Genomic DNA, 15,064 nt, shown 5'->3' on the forward strand with positions numbered 1-15,064 from the left:
ACCCATGACCAGCTCTGAAACCAGATTGCATAGCGGAGAAGGTATGGTGGGATTCTAAATGGTCGGTAATCTGTTTGTTAACTTGGCTTTCGAAGACCTTAGAAAGGCAGGGTAGGATGATATAGGTCTGTAGCAGTTTGGGTCAATAGTGTCTCCCCCTTTGAAGAGGGGGATGACCACGGCAGCTTTCCAATCTTTGGGAATCTTAGACGATACAAAAGAGAGGTTGAACAGGATAGTAATAGGGGTTGCAACAATTTCGGCAGATACATTTTGGAAAGAGAGGGTCCAGATTGTCTAGCCCGGATGATTTGTAGTGGTCCCGATTTTGCAGCTCTTTCAGAACATCAGCTATCTGGATTTGGGTGAAGGAGAAATGGGGAGGCTTGGGTGAGTTGCTGTGGGGGGTGCAGGGCTGTTGACCGGGGTAGGGGTAGCCAGGTGTAAAGCATGGCCAGCCATAGAAAAATGCTTATTGAAATTCTCAATTATAGTGGATTTATCGGTGGTGACATTGTTTCCTAGCCTCAGAGCAGTGGGCAGCTGCGAGGAGGTGCTCTTATTCTCCATATACTTTAGTGTCCCAGAACTTTTTGGAGTTTGTGCTACAGGATGCAAATTTCTGTTTGAAAAAACTGGCCTTAGCTTTCCTAATTGACTGTGTATATTGATTCCTAACGTCCCTGAAAAGTTGCATATTGCGGGGGCTATTCGATGCTAATTCAGTACCCCACAGGATGTTTTTGTGCTGGTCAAGGGCAGTCAGGTCTGGAGTGAAGCAAGGTTTATATCTGTTCCTGGTTGTACATTTTTTGAATGGAACATGCTTAAGATGGTGAGGAAGGAAATTTAAAGAATAACCAGGCACCCTCTACTGATGGGATGAGGTCAATATCCTTCCAGGATACCCGGGCCAGGCAATTAGAAAGTGTTTTAGGGAGCGTTTGACAGTGATGAGGGGTGGTCGTTTGACCGCAGACCCATTACAGATGCAGGCAATGAGGCAGTGATCGCTGAGATCTTGGTTGGAGACAGAGGTGTATTTGAAGGGCAGGTTGGTTAGGATGATATCTATGAGGGTGTCCGTGTTTACGGATTTGGGGTTGTACCTGGAAGGTTCTTTGATAATTTGTGTGAGATTGAGGGCATCAAGCTTGGATTGCAAGATGGCCGGGGTGTTAAGCATGTCCTAGTTTAGGTCACCTAACAGTACAAGTTCTGAAGATAGATGGGGGGCAATCAATTCACATATGGTGTCCAGGGCACAGCTGGGAGCAGAGGGTGGAATATAGCAAGCGGCAACGGTGAGAGACTTGTTTAAGGAAAGGTGGATTTTTAAAAGTAGAACCTCAAATTGTTTGGGTACAGACCTGGATAGTAGGACAGAAAGAACTCTGCAGTAGATTGCAACTCCACCCCCTTTGGCAGTTCTATCTTGTCGGAAAATGTTAGTTAGAAAATTTCAGGGTTTTTGGTGGTCTTCCAAAGCTAGGATTCAGTCACGGCTAGGACATCCGGGTTGGCAGAGTGTGCTAAAACAGCAAATAAAACAAACTTAGGGAGGAGGCTTCTAATGTTAACATGCATGAAACCAAGGCTTTTACGGTTACAGAAGTCAACAAATGAGAGCACCTGGGGAATAGGAGTGGAGCTAGGCACTGCGGGGCCTGGATTAACTTCTACATAACCAGAGGAACAGAGGAGGAGTAGGATACGGGTACAGCTTAAGGTTATAAGAACTATAAAAGGCTATAAGAGCTAGTAACATGAGCATTGTTAAGAGCTAGTAACATGCTATAACATCTGCCAAACTAAGCGACCAATACATTTTGATTTGATTAAATCCAGTAATTAAAACAGAATCCCACAATATAAAACATTTATTGACCCTAGCTAGGAATAAACTAAATGTATTGAAAATGTATTATTTTCCCAAGTTTATTATAAGACAATGGAATGCGTCACTGATTCGTATTTGCAGCAACTTTCTAAAGGGCCGACCTGAATGCCCGTCTGTGTGTGCGGCGCCTGAACTGGGAAAAACGCAAACCTGGAAACTATTATGACCCCTCTAAATCAAATCAAATTTTATTTGTCACATACACATGGTTAACAGATGTTAATGCGAGTGTAGCGAAATGCTTGTGCTTCTAGTTCCGACAATGCAGTAATAACCAACAAGTAATCTAACTAACAATTCCAAAACTACTGTCTTATACACAGTGTAAGGGTGTTACGCACGCCTCTATGAAGAGGGAACGCAACACCCTGCTACAACTAAACTCTCCGTGAAGAGAAAAAGGTATGGACTGTAAGATGCAAGTAAGAATGACAACAGGCAGAATGTGGTACCGTTTACAAGGACTTTATTCCTTTACACGGTAATATGGGGCTGGACGGAACCAAAGCAAAGAAAGTAAATCTCAAAGCCCCCCCTCTCCTATCTTACCTGCCTACCCACTACTTACCTAATTTAGCACCACCTGGTGCCCTAACCAAAATACAGGGGGTGGTCCGCCCAGGTCTTACCTAGTGTGCCAAGACAGCGAATATGCTACGGGTATATGTATGCCCGCGGGCCTCTTGCCTAAGCACTCCGAAGGTGCCTTCCCCTTCTCCCCTGGGAACAAATGAAACAGAATATTAAACCATTTTCACAAAGAAACTAAGAAACAAAGGACATCAAATAAGCTCTCTGAGCAACAAACTCACAAAACATACCAACTCTCAGCAATGAACTCCCAGCAAAATCAACCTCTATCAAAATCGCTCTAGCAAAATCTCTTCAATGACATCCCAGCAAATCTCTCTAGCAAAATCTCTGCAATGACCTCCCAGCAAATCTCTCCCTCCTGAACAGAACACTGGCTTTTATATAGCTTCTGAAGGAATGGGTAATTGGAGACAGCTGCGTCTTGACGAGGGGGCGGGGTCAGCTCTCCAATTAGCCATGGAGTCGACCAATCAGCTGCTTGAGGGATTTCAGGAAGCCATTTCCTGAAATAAACACATGCAAATACACAAACTACAACACATAAACTGGGGAACGTAACAAGTGGATAAAGAATATGTACATAAAGATATATGAATGAGTGATGGTACAGAGCAGCATAGGCAAGATACAGTAGATGGTATCGAGTACAGTATATACATATGAGATGAGTATGTAAACAAAGTGGCATAGTTAAAGTGGCTAGTGAATCATGTATTACATAAGGATGCACTAGATGATATAGAGTACAGTATATACGTATGCATATGAGATGAATAATGTAGGGTATGTAACATTATATTAGGTAGCATTGTTTAAAGTGGCTAGTGATATATTTTACATCATTTCCCATCAATTCCCATTATTAAAGTGGCTGGAGTTGAGTCAGTGTCAGTGTGTTGGCAGCAGCCACTCAAAGTTAGTGGTGGCTGTTTAACAGTCTGATGGCCTTGAGATAGAATCTGTTTTTCAGTCTTTTGGTCCCAGCTTTGATGCACCTGTACTGACCTCGCCTTCTGGATGATAGTGGGGTGAACAGGCAGTGGCTCGGGTGGTTGTTGTCCTTGATGATCTTTATGGCCTTCCTGTAACATCGGGTGGTGTAGGTGTCCTGGAGGGCAGGTAGTTTGCCCCCGGTGAGGCGTTGTGCAGACCTCACTACCCTCTGGAGAGCCTTACGGTTGTGGGCGGAGCAGTTGCCGTACCAGGCGTTGATACAGCCCGCCAGGATGCTCTCGATTGTGCATCTGTAGAAGTTTGTGAGTGCTTTTGGTGACAAGCCAAATTTCTTCAGCCTCTTGAGGTTCAAGAGGCGCTGCTGCTCCTTCTTCACAATGCTGTCTGTGTGAGTGGACCAATTCAGTTTGTCTGTGATGTGTATGCCGAGGAACTTAAAACTTAAAACTTAAAACTTACTACCCTCTCCACTACTGTTCCATCGATGTGGATAGGGGGGTGTTCCCTCTGCTGTTTCCTGAAGTCTGCTTAGTTTTGTTGATGTTGAGTGTGAGGTTATTTTCCTGACACCACACTCCGAGGGCCCTCACCTCCTCCCTGTAGGCCATCTCGTCGTTGTTGGTAATCAAGCCTACCACTGTTGTGTCGTCCGCAAACTTGATGATTGAGTTGGAGGCGTGCGTGGCCACGCAGTCGTGGGTGAACAGGGAGTACAGGAGAGGGCTCAGAACACACCCTTGTGGGGCCCCAGTGTTGAGGATCAGCGGGGTGGAGATGTTGTTACCTACCCTCACCACCTGGGGGCGGACCGTCAGCAAGTTCAGTACCCAGTTGCACAGGGCGGGGTCGAGACCCAGGGTCTCGAGCTTGATGACGAGCTTGGAGGGTACTATGGTGTTGAATGCCGAGCTGTAGTCGATGAACAGCATTCTCACATAGGTATTCCTCTTGTCCAGATGGGTTAGGGCAGTGTGCAGTGTGGTTGAGATTGCATCGTCTGTGGACCTATTTGGGCGGTAAGCAAATTGGAGTGGGTCTAGGGTGTCAGGTAGGGTGGAGGTGATATGGTCCTTGACCAGTCTCTCAAAGCACTTCATGATGACGGAAGTGAGTGCTCGGGGCGGTAGTCGTTTAGCTCAGTTACCTTAGCTTTCTTGGGAACAGGAACAATGGTGGCCCTCTTGAAGCATGTGGGAACAGCAGACTGGTATAGGGATTGATTGAATATGTCTGTAAACACACCGGCCAGCTGGTCTGCGCATGCTCTGAGGGCGCGGCTGGGGATGCCGTCTGGGCCTGCAGCCTTGCGAGGGTTAACACGTTTAAATGTTTTACTCACCTCGGCTGCAGTGAAGGAGAGTCCGCATGTTTTCGTTGCACACCGTGTCAGTGGCACTGTATTGTCCTCAAAGCGGGCAAAAAAGTTATTTCGTCTGTCTGGGAGCAAGACATCCTGGTCCGTGACTGGGCTGGTTTTCTTCTTGTAGTCCGTGATTGACTGTAGACCCTGCCACATGCCTCTTGTGTCTGAGCCGTTGAATTGAGATTCTACTTTGTCTCTATACTGACGCTTAGCTTGTTTGATAGCCTTGCGGAGGGAATAGCTGCACTGTTTGTATTCGGTCATGTTACCAGTCACCTTGCCCTGATTAAAAGCAGTGGTTCGCGCTTTCAGTTTCACGCGAATGCTGCCATCAATCCACGGTTTCTGGTTAGGGAATGTTTTAATCGTTGCTATGGGAACAACATCTTCAACGCACGTTCTAATGAACTCGCACACCGAATCAGCGTATTCATCAATGTTGTTATCTGACGCAATACGAAACATATCCCAGTCAACGTGATGGAAGCAGTCTTGGAGTGTGGAATCAGCTTGGTCGGACCAGCGTTGGACAGACCTCAGCGTGGGAGCTTCTTGTTTTAGCTTCTGTCTGTAGGCAGGGATCAACAAAAGGGGCAGGGCCTTATATGCGTCGCGGAAGTTAGAGTAACAATGATCCAAGGTTTTTCCACCCCTGGTTGCGCAATCGATATGCTGATAACATTTAGGGAGTCTTGTTTTCAGATGAGCCTTGTTAAAATCCCCAGCTACAATGAATGCAGCCTCCGGATAAATGGATTCCAGTTTGCAAAGAGTCAAATAAAGTTCGTTCAGAGCCATCGATGTGTCTGCTTGGGGGGGAATATATACATTTACATTTACATTTACATACATTTAAGTCATTTAGCAGACGCTCTTATCCAGAGCGACTTACAAATTGGTGCATTCACCTTATGACAACCAGTGGAACAGCCACTTTACAATAGTGCATCTAAATCTTTTAAGGGGGGTGAGAAGGATTACTTTATCCTATCCTAGGTATTCCTTAAAGAGGTGGGGTTTCAGGTGTCTCCGGAAGGTTGTGATTGACTCCGCTGTCCTGGCGTCGTGAGGGAGTTTGTTCCACCATTGGGGAGCCAGAGCAGCGAACAGTTTTGACTGGGCTGAGCGGGAACTGTACTTCCTCAGTGGTAGGGAGGCGAGCAGGCCAGAGGTGGATGAACGCAGTGCCCTTGTTTGGGTGTAGGGCCTGATCAGAGCCTGAGGTACTGAGGTGCCGTTCCCCTCACAGCTCCGTAGGCAAGCACCATGGTCTTGTAGCGGATGCGAGCTTCAACTGGAAGCCAGTGGAGAGAGCGGAGGAGCGGGGTGACGTGAGAGAACTTGGGAAGGTTGAACACCAGACGGGCTGCGGCGTTCTGGATGAGTTGTAGGGGTTTAATGGCACAGGCAGGGAGCCCAGCCAACAGCGAGTTGCAGTAGTCCAAACGGGAGATGACAAGTGCCTGGATTAGGACCTGCGCCGCTTCCTGTGTGAGGCAGGGTCGTACTCTGCAGATGTTGTAGAGCATGAACCTACAGGAACGGGCCACCGCCTTGATGTTAGTTGAGAACGACAGGGTGTTGTCCAGGATCACGCCAAGGTTCTTAGCGCTCTGGGAGGAGGACACAATGGAGTTGTCAACCGTGATGGCGAGATCATGGAACGGGCAGTCCTTCCCCGGGAGGAAGAGCAGCTCCGTCTTGCCGAGGTTCAGCTTGAGGTGGTGATCCGTCATCCACACTGATATGTCTGCCAGACATGCAGAGATGCGATTCGCCACCTGGTCATCAGAAGGGGGAAAGGAGAAGATTAATTGTGTGTCGTCTGCATAGCAATGATAGGAGAGACCATGTGAGGTTATGACAGAGCCAAGTGACTTGGTGTATAGCGAGAATAGGAAAGGGCCTAGAACAGAGCCCTGGGGGACACCAGTGGTGAGAGCGCGTGGTGAGGAGACAGATTCTCGCCACGCCATCTGGTAGGAGCGACCTGTCAGGTAGGACGCAATCCAAGCGTGGGCCGCGCCGGAGATGCCCAACTCGGAGAGGGTGGAGAGGAGGATCTGATGGTTCACAGTATCGAAGGCAGCCGATAGGTCTAGAAGGATGAGAGCAGAGGAGAGAGAGTTAGCTTTAGCAGTGCGGAGCGCTCCGTGATACAGTGAAGAGCAGTCTCAGTTGAATGACTAGTCTTGAAACCTGACTGATTTGGATCAAGAAGGTCATTCTGAGAGAGATAGCGGGAGAGCTGGCCAAGGACGGCACGTTCAAGAGTTTTGGAGAGAAAAGAAAGAAGGGATACTGGTCTGTAGTTGTTGACATCGGAGGGATCGAGTGTAGGTTTTTTCAGAAGGGGTGCAACTCTCGCTCTCTTGAAGACGGAAGGGACGTAGCCAGCGGTCAGGGATGAGTTGATGAGCGAGGTGAGGTAAGGGAGAAGGTCTCCGGAAATGGTCTGGAGAAGAGAGGAGGGGATAGGGTCGAGCGGGCAGGTTGTTGGGCGGCCGGCCGTCACAAGACACGAGATTTCATCTGGAGAGAGAGGGGAGAAAGAGGTCAGAGCACAGGGTAGGGCAGTGTGAGCAGAACCAGCAGTGTCGTTTGACTTAGCAAACGAGGATCGGATGTCGTCGAACTTCTTTTCAAAATGGTTGACAAAGTCATCTGCAGAGAGGGGGGAGGGGGAGGAGGATTCAGGAGGGAGGAGAAGGTGGCAAAGAGCTTCCTAGGGTTAGAGGCAGATGCTTGGAATTTAGAGTGGTAGAAAGTGGCTTTAGCAGCAGAGACAGAGGAGGAAAATGTAGAGAGGAGGGAGCGAAAGGATGCCAGGTCCGCAGGGAGGCGAGTTTTCCTCCATTTCCGCTCGGCTGCCCGGAGCCCTGTTCTGTGAGCTCGCAATGAGTCGTCGAGCCACGGAGCGGGAGGGGAGGACCGAGCCGGCCTGGAAGATAGGGGACATAGAGAGTCAAAGGATGCAGAAAGGGAGGAGAGGAGGGTTGAGGAGGCAGAATCAGGAGATAGGTTGGAGAAGGTTTGAGCAGAGGGAAGAGATGATAGGATGGAAGAGGAGAGAGTAGCGGGGGAGAGAGAGCGAAGGTTGGGACGGCGCGATACCATCCGAGTAGGGGCAGTGTGGGAAGTGTTGGATGAGAGCGAGAGGGAAAAGGATACAAGGTAGTGGTCAGAGACTTGGAGGGGAGTTGCAATGAGGTTAGTGGAAGAACAGCATCTAGTAAAGATGAGGTCGAGCGTATTGCCTGCCTTGTGAGTAGGGGGGGAAGGTGAGAGGGTGAGGTCAAAAGAGGAAAGGAGTGGAAAGAAGGAGGCAGAGAGGAATGAGTCAAAGGTAGACGTGGGGAGGTTAAAGTCGCCCAGAACTGTGAGAGGTGAGCCGTCCTCAGGAAAGGAGCTTATCAAGACATCAAGCTCATTGATGAACTCTCCGAGGGGACCTGGAGGGCGATAAATGATAAGGATGTTAAGCTTGAAAGGGCTGGTAACTGTGACAGCATGAAATTCAAAGGAGGCGATAGACAGATGGGTAAGGGGAGAAAGAGAGAATGACCACTTGGGAGAGATGAGGATCCCGGTGCCACCACCCCGCTGACCAGAAGCTCTCGGGGTGTGCGAGAACACGTGGGCGGACGAAGAGAGAGCAGTAGGAGTAGCAGTGTTATCTGTGGTGATCCATGTTTCCGTCAGTGCCAAGAAGTCGAGGGACTGGAGGGAGGCATAGGCTGAGATGAACTCTGCCTTGTTGGCCGCAGATCGGCAGTTCCAGAGGCTACCGGAGACCTGGAACTCCACGTGGGTCGTGCGCGCTGGGACCACCAGATTAGGGTGGCCGCGGCCACGCGGTGTGGAGCGTTTGTATGGTCTGTGCAGACCATACACGGCTGTGATTATAATCGAAGAGAATTGTCTTGGTAGATAATGCGGTCGACATTTAATTGTGAGGAATTCTAAATCAGGTGAACAGAAGGATTTGAGTTCCTGTATGTTTCTTTGATCACACCATGTCTTGTTAGCCATAAGGCATATGCCCCCGCCCCTCTTCTTACCAGAAAGATGTTTGTTTCTGTTGGCGCGATGCGTGGAGAAACCCGCTGGCTGCACCGCCCCGGATAGCGTCCAGTGAGCCATGTTTCCGTGAAGCAAAGAACGTTACAGTCTCTGATGTCCCTCTGGAATGCTACCCTTGCTCGGATTTCATCAACCTTGTTGTCAAGAGACTGGACATTGGCGAGAAGAATGCTAGGGAGTGGTGCACGATGTGCCGTCTCCGGAGTCTGACCAGAAGACCGCCTCGTTTCCCTCTTTTACGGAGTCGTTTTTTTGGGGGGTCGCCGGCTGGGATCCATTCCGTTGTCCTGGTTGAAAGGCAGAACACAGGATCCGCGTCGCGAAAATCATATTCTTGGTCGTACTGATGGTGAGTTGACGCTGATCTTATATTCAGTAGTTCTTCTCGACTGTATGTAATGAAATCTAAGATGACCTGGGGTACTAATGTAAGAAATAACACGTAAAAAAAACAAAAAACTGCATAGTTTCCTAGGAACGCGAAGCGAGGCGGCCATCTCTGTCGGCCATCTCTGTCTTACGAACATGTACAGTGCCTTCAGAAAGTATTCATACCCCTTGACTTATTCCACATGTTGTTGTGTTACAGCCTGAATACAGAATGGATTACATCGTTGTTTTTATAACCCATCTACACACTACCCCATAATGACAACGTGAAAACATGTTTTTGGAAAATGTTTGCAAATGTATTGAAAATGAAATACAGAAATATCTCATTTACATAAGTATTCACACCCCTGAGTCAGTACATGTTAGTCATCTTTGGCAGTGATCACAGCTGTGAGTCTTTCTGGGTAAGTCTCTAAGAGCTTTGCACACCTGGATTGTACAATATTAGCACATTATTTTTTTTTATTCTTTAAGTTCTGTCAAGTTGGTTGTTGAACAAGCAGACAGCCTTTTAGAACCCTGGTGCTTTCAGAATCATTTTGAAGCCTCTACCTTAACTATTCGGTAAAAAGTGACTTATATTCACTCAACTGGAATCTCAAAGAGCAAATCAATCACAGTTTCTCGGCTGATGGTGGAGTATAATAAATGAAATAGGGCTCTTAAAAGCTCAGGCACCTTCATGCACTGATTGTAAGACACTCCTGATAAGAGCATTCAGTGTCTGCTAAATGGCTGAGATGTTAGGTAAAAGATGTTTCATTTGATAGTTGTGAACTCCGATAACCTTTAACCTGTCCCTTCTCCTCTTTATCCCCCATCCCTCCAGACCTCTGGTCTACATGGGTGCTAGTGATATGACCGGTTTCCTTCTCCCCTTTATCCCCCATCCCTCCAGACCTCTGGTCTACATGGGTGCTAGTGATATTACTGTTTTCCTTCTCCCCTTTATCCCCCATCCCTCCAGACCTCTGGTCTACATGGGTGCTAGTGATATTACTGTTTTCCTTCTCCCCTTTATCCCCCATCCCTCCAGACCTCTGGTCTACATGGGTGCTAGTGATATGACCGTTTTCCTTCTCCCCTTTATCCCCCATCCCTCCAGACCTCTGGTCTCATGGATGCTAGTGATAGGTTTCCTTCTCCCTTTATCCCCATCCCTCCAGACCTCTGGTCTACATGGGTGCTAGTGATATGACCGTTTTCCTTCTCCCCTTTATCCCCCATCCCTCCAGACCTCTGGTCTACATGGGTGCTAGTGATATGACCGGTTTCCTTCTCCCCTTTATCCCCCATCCCTCCAGACCTCTGGTCTACATGGGTGCTAGTGATATTACTGTTTTCCTTCTCCCCTTTATCCCCCATCCCTCCAGACCTCTGGTCTACATGGGTGCTAGTGATATTACTGTTTTCCTTCTCCCCTTTATCCCCCATCCCTCCAGACCTCTGGTCTACATGGGTGCTAGTGATATTACTGTTTTCCTTCTCCCCTTTATCCCCCATCCCTCCAGACCTCTGGTCTACATGGGTGCTAGTGATATGACCGTTTTCCTTCTCCCCTTTATCCCCCATCCCTCCAGACCTCTGGTCTACATGGGTGCTAGTGATATGACCGTTTTCCTTCTCCCCACTCCAGATAATGTCATGTAAAATGTAACCTTCTGTTTGATAGGGGTGAGCTCTCCTCCTCACTCCCTTATTGACCTAAACATTCCCCTTCTCTCTCCCCACAGACCCCTGGCCTACAGCACGCTGGCAGACGACGTGTGTCAGAACCTGCCCCTCATAGACCTGTGTCTGGCTGTTTGCCAAGAACATAGAGGACAAGTTTCTTCCCAGTAGCATCCAGACCATGTCCTGAAAACTGCTGTTTAACCTGGTCGATTGCTTCCGCTCCAAGAGTGAACAGGAGAACGACAACGCACGGGACATACTGATAAGGAGACTGTGAATAAGTAATGACAGATGGGAAGGGACGTCATAATGTGCAATGTTGTGCCCAATCACAAATCAACCCTTGGCCTCTCTACTACCTCTAGGTTCCCCATGTAAGGAGAATCTGTTCCTTTCATGATTATCAAGACATCTTCTTCTTCGAGGTGTTGGTGCTGAAATTCCACACCATTGCTTCCTACCAGCTCGCCACCATGTTCAAGAAGTGCAAGCCCCAGTCAGAGATGGGTGTTGCCTGTGTCTGATGTGTGTCTGATGGTGCCTGTGAGGCTGTGTCTGACGGTGCCTGAGAGGCTGTGTCTGACGGGGCCTGAGAGGCTGTGTCAGACGGTGCCTGAGAGGCTGTGTCTGACGTTGCCTGAGAGGCTGTGTCTGACGGTGCCTGAGAGGCTGTGTCTGACGTTGCCGGTGTCTGACGGTGCCTGTGTCTAACGTTGCCTGTGTCTGACGGTGCCTGTGTCTGACGGTGCCTGTGAGGCTGTGTCTGACGGTGCCTGTGTCTGACGGTGCCTGTGAGGCTGTGTCTGACGGTGCCTGTGTCTGACGATGCCTGTGAGGCTGTGCCTAACGGTGCCTGTGTCTGACGGTGCCTGTGTCTGATGGTGCCTGTGTCTGACGTTGCCTGTGTCTGACGGTGCCTGTGAGGCTGTGTCTGACGTTGCCTGTGTCTGACGGTGCCTGTGAGGTTGTGTCTGACGTTGCCTGTGTCTGACGGTGCCTGTGAGGCTGTGTCTGATGGTGCCTGTGTCTGACGGTGCCTGTGTCTGACGTTGCCTGTGTCTGACGGTGCCTGTGAGGCTGTGTCTGACGGTGCCTGTGTCTGACGGTGCCTGTGTCTGACGTTGCCTGTGTCTGACGGTGCCCGTGAGGCTGTGTCTGACGGTGCCTGTGTCTGACGTTGCCTGTGACTGACGGTGCCTGTGAGGCTGTGTCTGAAGTTGCCTGTGTCTGACGGTGCCTGTGTCTGATGGTGCCTGTGTCTGACGGTGCCTGTGTCAGACATTGCCTGTGTCTGCCGGTGCCTGTGAGGCTGTGTCTGACGGTGGCTGTGTCTGACGGTGCCTGTGTCTGACGTTGCCTGTGTCTGACGGTGCCTGTGAGGCTGTGTCTGACGTTGCCTGTGTCTGACGGTGCCTGTGAGGTTGTGTCTGACGTTGCCTGTGTCTGACGGTGCCTGTGAGGCTGTGTCTGATGGTGCCTGTGTCTGACGGTGCCTGTGTCTGACGGTGCCTGTGAGGCTGTGTCTGACGGTGCCTGCGTCTGACGGTGCCTGTGTCTGACGTTGCCTGTGTCTGACGGTGCCCGTGAGGCTGTGTCTGACGGTGCCTATGTCTGACGTTGCCTGTGACTGATGGTGCCTGTGAGGCTGTGTCTGAAGTTGCCTGTGTCTGACGGTGCCTGTGTGTGATGTTGCCTGTGTCTGACAGTGCCTGTTGTCTGACGGTGTCTGTGAGGCTGTGTCTGACGGTGCCTGTGTCTGACGGTGCCTGTGAGGCTGTGTCTGATGGTGCCTGTGTCTGACGGTGCCTGTGACTGACGGTGCCTGTGAGGCTGTGTCTGACGGTGCCTGTGTCTGACGGTGCCTGTGACTGATGGTGCCTGTGAGGCTGTGTCTGACGGTGCCTGTGTCTGACGGTGCCTGTGAGGCTGTGTCTGATGGTGCCTGTGTCTGATGGTGCCTGTGTCTGACGGTGCCTGTGTCTGACGGTGCCTGTGAGGCTGTGTCTGACGGTGCCAGTGTCTGATGGTGCCTGTGAGGCTGTGTCTGATTGTGCCTGTGTCTGACGGTGCCTGTGAGGCTGTGTCTGACGGTGCCAGTGTCTGACGGTGCCTGTGAGGCTGTGTCTGATGGTGCCTGTGTCTGACGGTGCCTGTGAGGCTGTGTCTGACAGTGCCTGTGTCTGACACAGCCTACCTGCCCATGCTGATGGACCCTCTGGTCTCTGCCCTGAATGCCTCCCATATACAGCCTGTCTGAGCAGAGTGGATGTAGGTGAGGACGTATGCATAGATGCAGGCACACACACACACACACACACACACACACACACACACACACACACACACACACACACACACACACACACACACACACACACACACACACACACACACACACACACACACACACACACACACACACACACACACATCCCCACATTCAATCTAGACACACATCCCAGTCTCTGATCTCACTTCCTAACCTTTGACCTGTCTTCCCCCTGTCCTCTCCAAGCATTGTGGAGGATGCTGCGTATCCCAGCAGAGACCACCAGGTGCTGGGGAAGTTTGGCTGCAGCAACAGGAAGATGCTGAAGGAGTGCCAGAGACTGCAGTACGTTGTGATAGAGGTCCAGGGACCCAGCATCAAGGCTCATCACTGACTGCAAGGCCTCTATACAACTATCCATGGAGAAGTTATGTCACTGGTCAGCCATTACGTCTCTGAATGGGGGATTGGTACGGGAGCCAATTTGGATCATAATAGTTGTTGATAAGGCATTCAACTTTGGTGTGTTGGGCATTAAGTCTCAATAGAAGGATATTGTACTATGTTCTCAAATAGACCACTTATTTACTCTCAATTATTTTCATATATCCACCCCTTTCTCCTGGTCTTTCTCCTGGTCTAGCACAACAGCAGTCTATGTGGGCTAAACTGTGGATAATTGTTCATTGCTTTGGCACAAAATGCATTCAATGACTACATCTTTCAAATTTCATGAATTATTTTCTCGCTATGACACAACCACCACCAAAACTCTATGTACCTACAGGACAATTTACACATGTTTAGATACTCTTTTCAAAACTGTTAAACGTTAAAAACCTAACATAACACAAAATTGAATAAGACAGCAATTTGCTACATTTATACAGTAATACCGTATTGAAATATATACCACATCTAAAAAATGAAATACTATCAAAACAATTAGACCAACCACAGCTGATTCTCATTGTAGCTGAACACCTACCCAGGTGTTAGTCTTTCAATTTCATTACCATCTATACAAAGGGGACATCTTAGGAATAATGCTGTACTCTAATGTAAACATGGACCCAGCCAGAGATAGAGAAGTGGCTGACAGAGGAAGAAGAGGGCTGGGAGAGGAAGAGGAGTACGTATGCGTGCTGGAAGAAGACTGCATTTCTGCTTAGGACCCAACGGTTACCTCCCACAGGCGGGAGAGGTAGGATTTTCACTGCTGTACAAGAAACTGCAATCGTTGATATGGTCATCAGAAACAAGGGCAGAAAACTCACAGAGATTCGGGACAGAGTGTTGGCAGGCAATATTACATTTGGAAATATTTACAATGTAAGCATAACAACTGAAACAACATAAAGTCAGGATGAAGCAGTTGTACACTGTACCCTTTGAGAGGAACTCTGACCAAGTTAAGCAACCCAGGAAACAATATGTCCAGGTAAAATGACTATAAAATACAGAACTGGTTTTGAAAAAAATCAAACAGGGTAGAGGCACACAATGGCATGTTTTCAGGTATAATGTAAACTACCATAATAGCCTAACTCTTATGTCGTCTTATGGATTTATTTTAGAGAGTCATGGAGATTCATCTTTGTGGATGAGGCTGGAAGGTATGTGATTAGGAAAATAGCCACAGTGGATGTCCCGGGCCAGAGGGGTGCCAACATCACAATGTGTGCAGCAAAATCCTCTGATGGATTGCTGTTACACAAACCGCTAATTGGGCCATACAACACCGAGCGTCTCATTTAATTCCTGGATGACCTCTATGGAAGGGTTGGGCCGTACGACACCGAGCGTCTCATTTCATTCCTGGATGACCTCTATG

This window comes from Oncorhynchus keta, chromosome 2 (genome assembly GCF_023373465.1).
Source record: "Oncorhynchus keta strain PuntledgeMale-10-30-2019 chromosome 2, Oket_V2, whole genome shotgun sequence".
NCBI classification, from domain to species: domain Eukaryota; kingdom Metazoa; phylum Chordata; class Actinopteri; order Salmoniformes; family Salmonidae; genus Oncorhynchus; species Oncorhynchus keta.